The sequence below is a fragment of the Gambusia affinis genome, linkage group LG23 (assembly GCF_019740435.1).
Source record: "Gambusia affinis linkage group LG23, SWU_Gaff_1.0, whole genome shotgun sequence".
In the NCBI taxonomy this organism is placed as follows: Eukaryota; Metazoa; Chordata; class Actinopteri; order Cyprinodontiformes; family Poeciliidae; genus Gambusia; species Gambusia affinis.
The window spans coordinates 17,817,132-17,833,359 of record NC_057890.1 but is presented as its reverse complement, the minus strand read 5'-3'; the positions used below and the strand labels follow the sequence as shown (position 1 = coordinate 17,833,359).

General features: G+C 40.8%; 1 protein-coding gene across 18 annotated transcripts in view; it reads right to left on the bottom strand.

The window, feature by feature from the left end:
• The window catches only part of LOC122826410 (thyrotropin-releasing hormone-degrading ectoenzyme-like), a 185,169-nt gene that overhangs the window by 129,094 nt on the left and 39,847 nt on the right, over positions 1 to 16,228 (bottom strand). The gene's annotated exons all lie outside the window — the stretch shown is intronic.

Here is a 16,228-nt window from a genome sequence, read left to right as displayed (position 1 = left end):
TAATACTGAATGAAGCTCAATTATTGTGCAGGTTAACCCTTTTTTCCCCTCTAATGGTCTCATTAAATGCCACCTGAAGAATAAAATGACAGCGACTTGGAGGCTGGGACTCACAGAGCAGCAGTTTCTACCAGCTATTATCTTTAATGCCGTCTGTGGGCGCTGAGTGGATTACTCAGCTGCGCCGCCGCCGTTGCTCCACGCTCATTATCTCCTGTGGACAGCTGTCACACAACTCACCGCTCCCACACGGGAGAACAATAACTGTTCCATTATTCTCTTCAGAGTGGCCGGCGCCGCGGACAGGTTGCTGCGTTCCGGTAGCGCCGGTCGCCATGACGCTGATGTTGGCGACAGTCGAGACGGCGGCAGCGACTCGCTGTGCCTCAAAGTGACAAGTTATTATAGAAATAGACGAGTCGGAGAGACGAACGTCGTCCATCAGCTGGAAGACTGGCACCAACACGGCATAACATTATGACCACTTTGCTCTTCTTCATGGCTCCTGTTTGTGGCTCCAGGACGGGCAGGGAGTGTCAGAGGAAATCTGAGGATTTAGTGAGTCTGAAGACAAACTGATTCACTTTTATTCAACCTCAGAGATTCTTCAGAGCAGCCAACTGGTTGGTCTGGAAAGTCCAGTTCATCTGATGAGGTGTGAATCTAATCAAACTCTGGTCCCACTAAAAACCTCGATCTGGGCTGAAGTGAACTCTGGTGCAGTTTGAATGCACATGTGAACGCCAAGCGGAGCAGAGACCGCTCCAAAAGTCTGAAGTGGACTACAGCGCAAGGCAGTCTGGGTAAAACAACCAAAACAAACATGTTAGTCTATCGCTAATGCTAAAATCTGACCAGAACTACAACACTGTTCCATTTCCAGCTGTTGTGGTTCTTTTTCTCAAACCAGTCACAACCTGTTCCCCTCCTGGCCTGTGGGGGCGCTGCACCAAGAACCACTGAAGGAAACGACACAAAAACCTCTGAAGACACCGAGAGTAACTTCCTGCTTCACAAAATCAAAACAAAAACGGAGATTTTAGCTGTTGCAGGATTTCTCTTTATTCTGTGTCTAAAAACTATGAGCCATTTTCCCTGGTAGCGCTAGGCTAGCATGTTTATTTTGGTTGTAGTTCACTTCCTGCTTTTGCATTCAAACTGCACTGAGTACATTTTAACCAAACCAAACTGAGGTTTGTAGCCGGACCAAAGTTCACTTTTTTGGTTCAATTAAACAAACCAATCAGACTCTCTAGGCAAACGGACTGGAGTCGGGTTAACCTGGACTCAGCAGCCTTATGAGCCAAAGTTTATGCTAATCCAGGCAGAATTTTTGGTATGTCATGCTCACTTGCATGTTGCTGTTAATGCTGTTACTCTGTATTATTAAACGGTTATTTCATCTGAAAGGTTACATAAACTTTTCTAAATTAATATGAAACTAAACCAACCCCTCGTCTGCGTTCGTTGCGTCTTCCATCTGTTTTACCGTTTCTACATCCTTCCCTTCCGCCTTCTCGCCTCATTTCTCTTCACATTTTGTCTGCAGGACCACTCGTCCGCTGCGCCATCTGTTTGGCCGCCCCCCCAGCTGCTCGCGCTCCGCCGACCCGGCATCGGCCCCGCCGTGCCGCTGACCCTGCGTAAACTCCGCGCGGCGGCAGACGGAGCACGATCCCGACCCGCGCCGGTTCTGACCTCGGATTTGTCGCAGGAGAGAATGCAGAGTTGCTGAGACTGCAGCTGCATACTGATGGTGTTTCTGTGAGAGACAGACAGGTGAATTATCCTGAATGCAGCCCTTTAGCATTTCGCTATCGGCTTCACAGTTCAGCTCTCACTGCGTCCTGCAGATGTAAGTCAGGATCCCTGAACCGACTGGCAGGATCCACCGAAGCAAAACTCCAGAGAAAAATATACGAAACAATGAGATGCATCTCATTTCTATCACATCAAAAAGGGAGAAAATATCCAACAAAAAAAAATCTCTTAAATGTTCTACAAACTGCGACAGACTGGCGACCTGTCCAGGGTGAACCCGCCTCTCGCCCAGGACGCAGCTGGAGATTGGCACCAGCAACCCTCCCGACCCCATTAGGGAAGAAGGGTGTTCAGATAATGGATGGATGGATGGATGGATGTTCTACAAAAACATGGAAGTTTCTGAATATGAAAAGTAAAAAAAATTGCTAGAAAATACAAAGAAATTAAAAGAAAAAAAAATAAAACTAGAAAATTTCTGAGTATTAAAAGTTGAAAATTTTGGAGGGGAAAAATTAAATGAATTTGAAATCTTGGAAGATTCAAATGTCCAAGAATTTGCTAGAACATAGTAACAAAAATTTAAAAAGGGGAAAATTTGGTGAAAAAATTCTGTTTTACTTTCCAAACTGTCCTTTTCAAATATACCAAGATATTTTCATTAGAAACTAAACCAGAAAAAATTGGTAATATTTTGTGTTTTTGCAGCGTAATGCCGCAGGTTTAAAGCCAGGAGGCGGGGCTTAATGCTGTCAATCACTCTCTGTGTTGTGATTCTGTTGTGAATGCTAATGCTAGTTAGCATAGCCACTTATAATGTCGGATAAACAGTTTTTATATTTCAGCTTTAAAGGAGAATCCGATTTCTTAAATCAGGACTGGAGGGATGTGTTTTAGTTTTGGATCTGAGCGCCGGGTCCAGCTGCACGGAGCAGACAGAACCAACGTCTCTGTTGTTTTCTGGCCTCTGAGGTCAGAAATGAGTCAAACAAAATGGCTGCTGAGACGCAGCAAAGCTAACACAGATTAAATATATATGCTGCTTCAAAGGATCACTGTCCAACCTCCCGGTTCTACTGCAGGTTCTGATGACATCATCGCTTCAGCTGGCGTTCTGACCCGCATTCGGCCCGATGATGACATGATGTCACCAGAACAATTAGAAAGAACCAGAGAGATTCTGATCCACTTAGACGGGTAACCCTGCTCATTATGAGGATGTTGGAACCGTCCGGACCCGACTGGTTCTGTCCCTAGCAACACGTCTGAACACGGCAACTGAGGTCAGAGCGCCTGGAGACGTAACGACCCGGGCCGCTCTCATCAGAACCGCTTCTGATGGAACAAAACGCCTTTGTTCCCAGATCACAGGTCCAACTACGAGTCCGACAGAACCAGAACTACAAAGGAACAATGAGATGAGAAACCTGAGAAAAGAACGCAGAAAATAAAGTTTAAACCTGTAAAATAGTATTTACACCCTCTCTTTGTATTTTTTTTTACTTAAATGTTTCACATAAAAAATGTTAAAATAAAAAAATGTTAAAATAAACTTTTTCAAAATCAGAAACCATGTTGAAAATGTAAGATATTGATGCTCAAACTCATAAAAAAGTATTTACTCCCTAAGTTAATAAAAAAAACAACAAGCTCTCCAAACCTGCAGCTGAAACTGATCTGGAATATTTCTGTTTTTATCACAAATTTAAATCCTCCTGCTTTCTTAAAGGTGTACTTATTTATTTCAGTGCACATTGAAGAAACTATGCCTCATAATTTTCATTATTTTTCACCCTGCTGTTAATTTGAGCTTTAATGTTAAAAGCTGGTAATGAAACAAACTGTTTATTTCTCTGTGCGGTCCACAGGGACGGCAACGCATTCTTACTATAAATTAAATATATTTCTGTCTCCAGATAAAAGCTCCTTTTGATTAAAAACGCGCTCAGCTGCGTCTTCCTTGAGAGACAGAAAGACGCGTTTGTCCCCGGAGGAAAACTGTTCTGGGATCAGATTCACACACGGAGGCCGAAAGGCAAAACTTACAAATTAAATCCATGCTGAGCTTCTTATGTAGAAAAACTAACAGAAAACTTAAAGGAAAACTTTCCCATGATTCCCTCAGGATTGCTGCACATTTGTTTCTCCATAACTTCAGACATGTTGATGGAAAATGGAATAAAATTTGTCCAACTAGTGAATTTTGGAGTAAAAAGTCCAAATTTTGAGGAAAAAGAATTCAGAGAAGAAAAAAATCTCAATTCTGAAATTAAAGTCAAAATAATGTTTGTTTTTTATTATTATTTTATGACCATTATTCTCTTCCATACGCAACTTCTTATTTCAACAGTTCATTTACATCAGGGGTTTCAAACTCCAGTCCTCGAGGGCTGCAGTCCTGCAGCTTTTAGATGAGCCTCTGCTGCATCACCTGAATAAAATAATTAAGGTTCTGGAGAACTGATCTACACCAGGTGGAGGTAATTAAACCGTTTCATTCCAGTGTTTTGTACCTGTGGCTCATCTAAAAACTGCAGGACTGCAGCCCTCGAGGACTGGAGTTTGAGACCCCTGATTTAGTCTTCCTTATCCTGCTCTTGGTGGTTCAGAGCATATATATATCTTATATATATATGCTCCATTCATCTTCCTTGGGGAAGATGAATGGAGCTCCTGGATTGGCTATGTTGCAAACGGCAGCCAATAGAGCGTCAGCTAGAAAATCTTTGAAGGATTTTATCTTCCAAAGCTGCATTTTCCTCATAACATTTCCGATAAACTAAAAACAACTTGAACTTTTCTATAAATAAAATTGTGTGTTTATTAATGTGGCTAAACTGTTTTGCACAAATAATCAAGAAATTTGTTTAAATTTGCACAAATGATCAGAAAAAACCCCAATCTGACACTTAAAGGTTTGATTAAATGCATATTTTTAGCTTGTCTTTAATAAATCTGGTTTTGTAGTAAAATGGGGCTGAATGTTGGTGAATTCTGGCCGCAGCGTTTCGCTCCTCATTCGATCAGAGACCCGGTTCTAATTTGTTTGTTTGTCCTCAGAGGAAGTGCCTAATGAAGCGGCAGGCACCGGGTCGAGCTCAGACTCTGGAAACATCAGCTGCTGAGGAACTGAGGAGACGCATAATTGATCCCCATCATCATCATCATCATCATCAGAGTTGAGCTGCTATGCTAATCTGGTAACCTGGGGAAACATCTTCATCACGCCTTCTTGTTCGGATCCGTCAGCAGTTTTTATGATTCTCCATGTGAAATGGGATTGAAATGTTCACTTTTTCCACAAACAGTCACTGAAGAGGTTGGATTCTGCATCTTGAGTGTTGTGGCTCTTTATGTTTATGCTATTTCCAGGTTCTGGCTGCATAATGCAACAGGAACACAAACCCAAAATGATGGACAACATGTTTTTGCTTTTATCACAGAGAAAAAGCTTCTGAATAACAATCATTTTCCTTCGGTAAAACCGAGGCCACTTTTCCTTTGTACTGTGACCTCACACATTTCTACACGGCTGATGGAAATGTATTACACCAGCCAGCAAAGGGAAACATGCATAACACCCACCATACAGTACAAAATACCTCCCATAAGTCATTCACATCCTGTTTTAGAATCTTAATTCTGATGTTTGCACATTGAGGTCCACTATGTTAGCATTAGCAAGGAGCCTCTCCAGCTACGTTCCAGGCGAGAGGCGGGGTCACCTGGACAGGTCGCCACTGCAGGCTAGTTAAAGTATGATACTTTAACTGTACCAGACGCTAGTATTTAACACAGTAGGAAGTATTGTGCTTCGGGAACTTCAGTGATTAGCTAGCTACCATGCTAACTTTAGAACTAGCATGAAAGCTAATCTAATGGACACCAACTTTAACATGCTACATGCAACTACGTGCAATAAGCTAGGTGAGATGTAGCTTCTGTCAACAGTTAATCCAACATGTCATTGAACGCAGCACTGAACATAAAACAGTGATTAATAACTACGAAAAGCTGAACTATTCAATAAAAAATACAAAAACAGAAAATGTGTCCAGATTTAGACATTTTAGGAGGCCAGAGAGGCACAGAGACGACTTTCTATTGTTTCCATACATGAGGATTAGTTTTATCTACCAATAAGTGAAATCCAGCGAGGGAGAAATGCAGAGATGGATGAGCGTTACCATGGCAACAGATGTTGGGTCATAAAGTCAGCGAGAGGCCGGTGAACACTCACTCAATTCTATTCAGTGTGTGTGTGTGTGTGTGTGTGTGTGTGTGTGTGTGTACTGCATTTATATACACAGGCAGAGAGGGGGGCACGTTGCAGAAAACGGCGGAGAGAGAAGTGTGTGATGACCTTGGTGTTGATGCCAGGGAGCATTTGAGTCAACAAACTGGCAACCAGCCACTTAACAAGGCAGCCAACGCACTGCACACACTGAAACACACCTGACTGCACGCCCCCTCCCACACACACACACACACACACACACACACCGCCTACAGATCTGGATATCTCCGACTGAACTGTGAACCTCCAGAGTTGTGATTCAGCTGCCAGTTTAGCCACATCAACACCTCGACTCGCTTGCTAACAACAAGCTCCGCCCACTTTCTGAAATCAATATGTCACACCGGTGGGTCGGGTCAGCGAATGATGTACACAAAACAAGAGGTGTACAGATCAGCAGGTAAAAATAGTCCATTAAAATCCCACCCAACAGCAGTGGAGTTACGGCTAAAACAGATTAAAGCAATGTTTAAAGGTTTAAAGGAAGTCAGCCATTTTTATCCATTTTCCTACAATGTGGGGTTTAAATCAGGAGCTTTATGTAAGAGTTTCCAGTCTCCAGTCGTCGGCTATTAGCCAGAAAGCTAATCTTAAGAGAATATGGTACCAACCGACCAATCCTTTTGAAATCCTGAACAAAACGAAGGTAAATAAAGACGTTTACAGTCACTTGCTAGCACCAAGCTAAGCCCTCTTTCTCCTGTAGAGGAAACGTGTCGGAGACATTCCTGAGGTTGACATCAGCTACGTTTTCATTCATTGTCAACCTTTAAAATGATGCAAAAACTGAATGAGGCATGTTTCCATCTACTGGTTTTGAGCGAATCGACCTGCTATGCACAGCAGAAATTCATCATGTTGATTCTACGTCTGGCTAAACTGGTAGCAAAAAAACTAGCATGTGGACTGTGCTATTTTTTCCAAGTTTCATGACTATGGTAAGGCACACCAGGCATTCTTATTGGTTGTGAAGGAGGCTCCACTTCTGCTTTTCACAGATGTAAATGGCTGTATACTTGCTCATCTGTTTGCAGACATTTTAATGAGTGTAAATGTATTTGAATAAGCTCTAAACCAACTCAAAGTAAGCAGAACTCTCATCATCTACAATTTATTTTGTGCAAAACAAGTAGTGAACATGTTTTGTATGGGACAGACGTATTCTGACCTGGTCAAGGAAACATGAGAAGTCATTTATAACCAAAAACTGTTGAACTTTTCTGATCTGGAAGATCAAATCCAGCCCTGCAGATGTTCCTTCATGTGTTTTTACAGGTCATAAAGAGTCTAGTTTCTGAGTGGAGTTATGATAAAACATCTTAACACCTGATTTATTCTGAATGTTTCACTGAAATCAGTCAAAACGCTCTGATGGTTCAATGGTTCCTCTGCCTCCCTGCTGAGCAGATGCTACTGAAATGTTTCAAGACTTTGGTTTTTAAACCCCATGAAGCCTCATTACTGCAGAGAGAGAAGGATCCACCCAGACCACTGATCAATACTCTGATCGATTGGCGTTTCCTCAGGTGAACTGCTGTCTGTATTATTCACAGTGTATCTTCTGGAAATCCATCAGAACTGCTTAGCGCCTCATCCTCCTGCCTTGTTCTGGAAAATCCATCCCCTTCATTTGTTGAGCCGCTCGTCTTTGGTTCTGACAGCGGGACGAACCCGAATCAGCTCCGTGTGAGGCTGTTACATAACGAGCTACTGACTCTGAAATTGCTGCTTCGCCTTCGTCTTTAAAAGCAGTAATTAGATCCATTTAATCACTGGATGTCCTGATGAGTCTGACTCTGTTTCATTCTTCACAGCGTTCAGATCTTACATAAACGATCTTCATGAAGTTTTCATCACACTCTCTCTTTTTGGTTTAAATGTTAATTAAATTAGGAGTTAAGCTGCTGTCTAACTTGGATAGTTTTAGATTTCCAATATCCAAGAAACAAAAAGTTCAAACTATTTATGAGTTGAAGCATAAATGATAATAATAATATTGTGTAATAATGAGTGAAATACGGTTTGGACCAGAACAGAAACATCCACCAGAAACCTTTCTATGGTTCTCTTTCTGCAGCCACAATGCAACTTTTATTTATTATAAATATATATTTTTTATTGGTTTTATCCAATATTTCAACCAAAATAAACACTTTAAATGCATCCAAGTAGCTGCGGTTCCATTACAAATGTGACAAAACTTTGTCAATATTCCACCAATGTTGAAAAAACATAATTTTGATATTTCCATTAAAGGAGAAATAAAGTTAAAGTCACACGTGAACAAGTTTGTTCACACAATCAGACACTATAAAACATGCTGAGTCATCATGCTCCAACCACTTCCTGTAGTCTCTTTGTTGTTTCTGGCAGTAGTAACATCCTGTTGATTCTTCTCATGTTTAAACAAATTTAGTTTTGTGATTCCAATTTGCACAATTTTAAGGTTAAAGGAAGTGCAGTTTGTAATTATCTTAAGTTATGTTAGGTTTGTTACAAAGCAGTTTGTCTTTTCATTTCTTCTCCTTTCTGTGGCTTTACAGCCGGTTTATGTGAAGAAATATAAAAGATTCTCTTTAAATGTTAGAATTCACATTTTCTTTGCCATTAATTACCAGGAGTAAAATGATCATTTCATTAACTGATTAAAAGATAACAGAGCAGAAACATCTCATTATGGAGCCGGTAATTAATTTCCTGTCAGATCAGGCAGATTTCAGAACATCCTCTGTGCTGCTCTTTGTTCAGCCGCACAAAACAGGAGCGAATAAAGATGTTATCGACGTTTCTTTCCCTCCAAAGTCTTTAAACAATCTCTCTCCACGACCTCACCACCGAGAGGTAATTTAGCGTCTGCTGCGCGGTTGGGAGGACAGGATGGATGAGCGCCGGGTCGGTTCGGGACGGCGTGTGGAAGCGGTTTGGAAGCAGTCGGGAGCGGGGATTTATCTCCAGTGGTGACCGGGCCCATCCGGACCGCTGAGGAAGAGTTTAACAGGATTATTCCCACCATGAGACTCCGAGTCTCCGATCCCGCAAAGATACGGAGGTGAATCGATTTCACGGCGCCGAGGAGAAAACGTCAAGTTGGGGTTAACAAGCTCACTGCTGCAGTTCAGGCGGAGGAGATGCTGAGGTGGAGGGTTGGAGGGGGGAGTTTTATTATATCTCATTGTGTTAGAGAGGAAAAATCACACTGTACAATTCAAGGTTAATTCAAACTTTTCCAGCACCAAACCTGAGATAAAGACTACATAAAACACAAACTATTAACTATAATAAATCATTTATTACTGTTAATATCTTGTAATAGTAGTTAAACTTAATTAACATTTTATGTTCTGAAACATTTTTCTGATACCAGAGAAACTAGGAGTGTTTTGCTCCGAGAACAAAACAACAACTTAATCAGATTATAGTTAATCTTATCTAATTGTTAATTTATATAATATAATAGAAACTAAATAATTTTGAATGTTTTGACCATGACTGGTCTGAGAATAAAACACTAATTTGGCAAAAATAATCCCTCAATTTCAATAACTTTGTTTAAAGAAGATCTATTATACAAAAATCACGTTTTGTACATTTTTTCATTTGAGTCTTAAATGTTTCTAAGCTTCTAAGATCTGACTGAATAATAACTACTTTTTCTAATTTCACCAACTGTTTTTCCATCTACGATTAGTTTAGTTTTAAATATTTGTTATGATAATTGATAATTTAGCAAAGTTTGTGTAGTTAGTTATTTTAACCTTGTTTGTAAAGTTTGTTTTTAGAAAGACAGATGAAAAATTCTGCCGCATTTTCAGAAATGTTTATTAATGTGCCGATCAAAACAATTTTAAATTAAAATGACAAAACGCTTAAAAAAATATCCAGCTGATTTTGGCTTCATGGTTCTTGGTGTCTGGAAAAAAAGCCTTTTCAAAAACCTTTGGAATCAGCAGGCTTTGAACCGTCACCTTGCAACACTAGCAGAGCTCCGCCCGTCACCTAGCAACACTAGCAGAGCTCCGCCCGTCACCTAGCAACACTAGCTAAGCTCCAGCACATTTGATCACATTTGTATAATTGGGAATCTGTTTGCAGCCATTTTCTCATGTGAGTTTAAACGTTAATCTGGTCGCTCAGTTGGAGCGACGCTGGAGTAGGGGATAAGATCGTTATAGATCAGGGGTGTCAAAGTCAAATGGACGGAGGGCCAAATAAAAAATTTAGCTACAAGCCGAGGGCCGGACTGATCAAATGTTCATTGAAATTTTTTTAAATGACGCATATAGTCTAGTGAACCTAATTGAACCTACTGAAAACCTAACAAATATATTCCAATATGATCAGATAAATAAAGCAATATTTTCTTATGGCTCTGTCAGTAATCTTTAATTTTCAACAGACACAACTGAAATATTTTTAAAATATAATTGGATTGAAATACAATAAAATAAAGTGCAAAAATCTATTAATCAAAAACAACACTTTCATCAAGGAGAAGTAATATGCAGTGAAAACAAATATTAAACTTTAACTTTTAAACTTGAACTGAGTAAAACCTCTAAATATAAACTCTAAACCTTGTTTGAAACCCCCGGTTCTCAGTGTCCACCTTCCTTTTTGCCATTTTTGATGGGTATCTGAAAGTTAATTTTACAGTTATGCTGATGACTGCTGTGCTAATAACCCTTCTAGACGGACGTGTGGCGGCGACACATCTAAATTTGCAGTACCGTAATTCCGCCACACGTGGCGCTAAGTGGAAAAATTCCAACGGTTTCTGAAAGGGAGACGTTGCACTTTCCAGCAAGTATCGGGTTAATACGGTAACCGCAGCTGCACAGCTGCAGAGAGTATAATTAATCCGGGGGGCACTCGTTTAATAGACGGTATATTTCGGCAATAACTTGGTGGATATTGAAAGTTCCGGTTGTTATGGATACATGGGTAAGTACATCATCTCACAGAACATTTAAAGAACTACTTACAGTTCAAATAAGGAAGATATTTTTTTTCAGACGGGGTGCCGGCTTGCTGCGGTCTGCGGGCCGGTTCTAATAATAAATCAAGATCATCCCAGGGGCCGTAAAAAATCTTCTCGCGGGCCGGATGTGGCCCGCGGGCCTTGACTCTGACATATGTGTTATAGATGGTTTGAACTTCCTCCTTTCATTTCCTCTGGGATTTGAGGTCATAGTATTATTGCCATGGTTACGCATCTTAATTGTTTGAAAGTAAAAATGCTTAGCAGCATCAGAGCGTAAAAGAACATTTTGGTGTTTCGGTTTGTTTTTTTCATTTAAGGTGAAATATTTCTCAGCTTTGGTCGGGAATTGTTTCCTTATCTTTTCTCAGGAGATCCGACTGATAAATCCAACATGTTTTCTGGATTTCACGTGGGATTTTAAGAGCTTTTTAAAAGCATTTTCATGTTTAACAGCATAAAAACCTCCCGAGTTATTCCTGCCTCTGCAGCTCTGAGCAGCAGCAAAACTTTTTCAAGTTTCTTTGTTCGGGAAAAGTCAGCCGTCATTGTTCTATGGAATATTTATGGCCGGAGCGTCTCCGGATCACCTCGGATGGCGGCGGCAGCCGGCCGACAGCTGAGTGGCCTGCAGCTCCGTGAGCATCCGTTTTTCATGAGCCGGCGCTTCGCTTTGGTCCATCTGCTGCTGCGCTCGCCCCGGAGCCTCGGCTGGAGAGAGAGAGCAGCGGCCAGGGCGGGAAAAAAAGATGCAAGGAAGAGATGAAAAGATGCAGGAGTCAGGGAGAGGGAGAGTGCCTGTGTGAGCGAGCGCTCCGCCGCGGGCGCTGCTGCCCGCGTGTCTCTGTGGAGCCCAGATGGAGCCAGAACTCCACAGAACACATTAGTCCACTTGGAGGGTTCCCACAAACACTGAGAGGAATTCACCTGAGCCTGCCGCCGCAAGATTTCCACTCAGCTGGACGAGCCCAACGAGTTCCTATGGAGGCCCGGAGAGGCCAGTTAGCGCTCCGAATACAGAGAGAAGCAAATCCCTGGTCGGGACCAAGACAGAACTGGACTCCGTCCAAGTTCTGGTTCAGAGAAAGGGGAGCAGCAGACCCAAAAGGATTTCTGCTACACTCAACAGACTTGGTTCCTGTGTTTGGACTCTTGGCTTCACATCTGATGCTAAAGGTTCTGTTCAGTCCGCTTCAATCCAACTCCAGTCCATTTGCCTAGAAGGTCCGGTTCGTTCTGGGCGGTGTGGACGCTAATCAAACTCTGGTCCTCCAAACCTCCATCTGGGTTTAGCTGAAGTGAATTCTGGTGCGGTTTGAATGAATATGTGAACACCAAGCGGACCGGAGCAGGAAGTGGACTATAGTGCAGAGCATTCTGGGTAAATGTAACTAGAACAAAACCGTTAGCTTAGCTGTAAAGGGAGAAATGGCTCATGGATTTTTTAACAAAGACTAAAGAGAAATCCTCCAACCACCAAGATCTGACGCCTCCATTTTGTTTCTGTTTGGCGAAGAAGGAAGTTGCTCTCAGTGTCTTCAGAGTTTTTTGTGTCGTTTCCTTCAGTGGTTCTTGGTGCAGCGCCCCCACAGGCCAGGAGGGGAACAGGTTGGTTTGACTCAGAGCAGAGAGGAAGAGAACCACATTTGTCCAGAATAAGTGGTTCAAACATTCCAGTCATTAATGTTAATATTTAAAACGCGATCTGAGGCTTGTAGAATCTGAAACACCTCTACGCTGCTAACGGCGTTCCACAGAGATCCACCTTTACACCACTCCTGTTTTCATGGACATCCTCAAACAATACCTTTAACTACAGTTTTCTTCATCACTAGTTATTAAAAGATGTCAGTCGTTTTGTTTCCATCCAATTGACGAATACATTTTGAGTGAACTTTTAAAATGTCGCAAAAAAAACAGAACATGCAAACTGGGAGCATGAAAGTTCAGTGGTTTTCTTTTATCACAAGAGAACATTGTGACAAAACTTTAAAACCATATTGCTCTCTGATAATCAGAACAAGAAACAAACAATTTTAGCAACTAATGTCTGTTTTCTAATCCAGTTCAGATTATATTTGAGATTCATAACATAAATGTTATAAAGTGAGCTTAAAGGTAGTAAAGTTTGAGCCGGACTTTGCTCCATTCCTGCTTTAAGCCGTTCTGGTCTGTGTGTGTGTTTGCAGAGCAGCTTCCCCGCTCTGTCCCTTTAAATTTGTAGCTCAGCTCATCATTTCCGCCTGCCGTTCTCAGGGGAGCTCGATGCCCTGCATGACAACAGATGGAGCCCTGAGGCTGTGGGACCGCACACGGATACAAAGAGGGGTGGGGGGGAAGCTGGGCTAAAAACTGATGTCAACATCAGTACAACGGCACGGAGAAAATCCAGGAATAAAATCAAGATGGACTGGATGAACACGATCCACAGTGGAAGACTGAACTCACCCAACGCTCCTACACTGTTGGGTTAAACAACGCCTGACTGAATTTAAAGTCAACTTATTACGCTCAGGATAGATTTATGATTTATTCATTTCATTTTTTACACAAAACCAGTATTAGATAATCAGACTTCACCTGGTCCTGTCAGAATGAGTTGTTTTAAGGCGTCTGTCACTTTAAATCCAATGAAGCTGCTGCTCGTCAACTCAGAATCGCAATTCAACAGCTGTACATTCTAGAAAAGCAGAAGTGGAGCCTCCTGCGCAACTAACAAGAATGCAGTAAGTGGTTTCTGGACTGTAAGTCAACAACAAAACACTTACAGCAGTAAAACCAGCTGACCAAACATGTTGGACCTCAGCTTGGGTTGCTAGGTAACAGAGCGATGTGATTTAAACAAAAATTTTGAAACAGCTCATTTTCCAAAACCAATATACATTACATTTTGGCGTTTGTTTTTCAAACCAGTAGAAAACCAAATGGAATCACAAAAATGTGCAAAATGTGAATTTTGCTAAAAAAGATCATCTTTGATACTTTTGGTTTCTTTTAGGCTAAAGTCTTTATCAGTCTGGAAGTTCTTAATGAAGCATCCAAAACAATCAGGATCAAGGCCTTTAAACACGTTGATAATTACACAATAATTATAAAACAATTTCTAATTCAGAAACAGTTCTGAAATATCTTTCAGAACTGTGTTCCATTTCATATTAAGTTCTGGTTTCCTTTCTGTGGTCCAACAGGGACAGATGGAGAAGTGGAATGCAGCCTTTTGTTTCTGCTCTGAAATAAGCTAATAAGCTAATAAGCTAACCTGCTCAGGTTTCATGACAGCGGTGGGAGATGCTTCAAAAGTTAAGTGGGAAAATTAAAGCTCATTTCATCTAACTGGCAAAAATGATGCTAGTAATTATGGTAATGATACCAAAATATTTCTACAAGTTCATCTGTTCAACAGACAGCAACAGCTTGTGTTGTCTGGGTTACTGATTGTGTCGTCAGTTCAGCAAAAAGCCGAGCTGCTGAATGCTTTTGGACATTTGGTGTGAATTTGGTAGAGCAGAAAATACTCATTTTGGTTTTATGGCAACCCTATGCTAACGTGGAGAAATGCTAACAGACATGTCATTTAAGCTGTAATGTTTGGGGCCTTTATGCTAAAATCCATCATGCTAGAAGCTAGCGCTAACAGCACAAATGCTAATAGCTTTAGCCCTAACAGCACTAACATTAAGTGCAGTTATGCTCCAATAGTTTCAATGCCTTTAATGCTAAAGGTCCCAATGCTAATGCTAGTAAGTTGATGAAGGGTCGGGTAAACATAATCATTGTAAAAAATGTTATAATTTAAAACATTTACAAAAATATTCACAATATTTGAGAATCATCCAAAGGATAGAAATAACCGCCACAAAATCTGGATCCATTTAAAAAAAATAACTTTTTACGTTTAACAAAACTGAAATATTAAATCTGTTGCTACGCCTCATTAATTTCTATTTACTTTTAGAGATAAAGAGATTAGTAAATGAACTGGATAAATATTTATCTGTGACATCACAGCAGACAGAAATGGGGCGGAGCCTGTACATTTATTTAAATGTTTGATGTTTACTTTAAGTTAAAGTCTGTTGAAAGCTTTCAATGCAAAGCTCAGTTTTAATACGATGAGCAGAAATATCTAGTCCCACAGGCAGTGGGTTAAAGAAAATGTTCTCAGCTTTCCTGACCAGTTGGTGAAAAGGTTGTGACCTTTCTGTGACCTGATCTGCAGCACATCATCTCAGTTTGGTTCCACCTGTTAATGCAGCTAATATCGGAGCAAAGGTCAAGAGAGGAAAATTAAATGTCAGACCTATTCCAGGCTCGCTCCAACAAACAGGAAGTCGGACAGAAAGAGAATTCCTAATGTGACGAATGAATGTGGACAGGAACAAAGTGTCTGACTTATCCAATATGGAGGTGCAGTGATCACTCTAGCTAGCTCGTCTGGGTGTGGAGATGAAACGAGGAAACGCTCCACTTTAACGCGGCTAATTGTCTCTGGCAGCACAGGAGCGTAAAACACAAACAAACAGGAAAACAAAGCAAGGACAGGAAATTTAGAGAGATGGATTCTGACTGTTAGGATTTGATTTATTAACTCAGACAGGAGAGAGGAGGATGGAAACATACGTCGCTACTCACATGAGAAAACGCTACGAGTTTAAAAACTCAAACAGCTGCTGAATGCATCTGATTAGTGTTCCCATGACAACCTAAAACCGACTTTTTCCTTTTAAAGTTTCGTGTTGATTAATCGTCCTTTTAAAGTTTTTCAGCAGCAGCGCTTTCATGACTCAGACGTTATTTTCATTAGAGATGCTGTTTGAATTCCTCTTGATGTGCTAAAATATCTTTCATATTAATTTACAAATTCAGAAATCTTTGAACAATCATTCATCAGTCATAATTCTAAATATTATCCTTTAGATTTAAACCTGAAACATTGAATGTGAAACCATAAACAATTATTTTAACTACAAAGAGACTAGTACACTCTCAGGATGCAATTGGAAAGGATTAAAATACATACTTTTATTTTAAACTACCTGTTTCCTAAAGCAGGCTTCTGATTGGCTAAGAGGTCCTTCTGACGACTCCTTCCCTACTGGCCAGAGTTAGAATAGGTTTAGGTTTATGGTTTAGTTTTAGTTTATAAAGTATGTTTGCTTGTTTTTTTTATATTTATATTAAATATTGTTTTT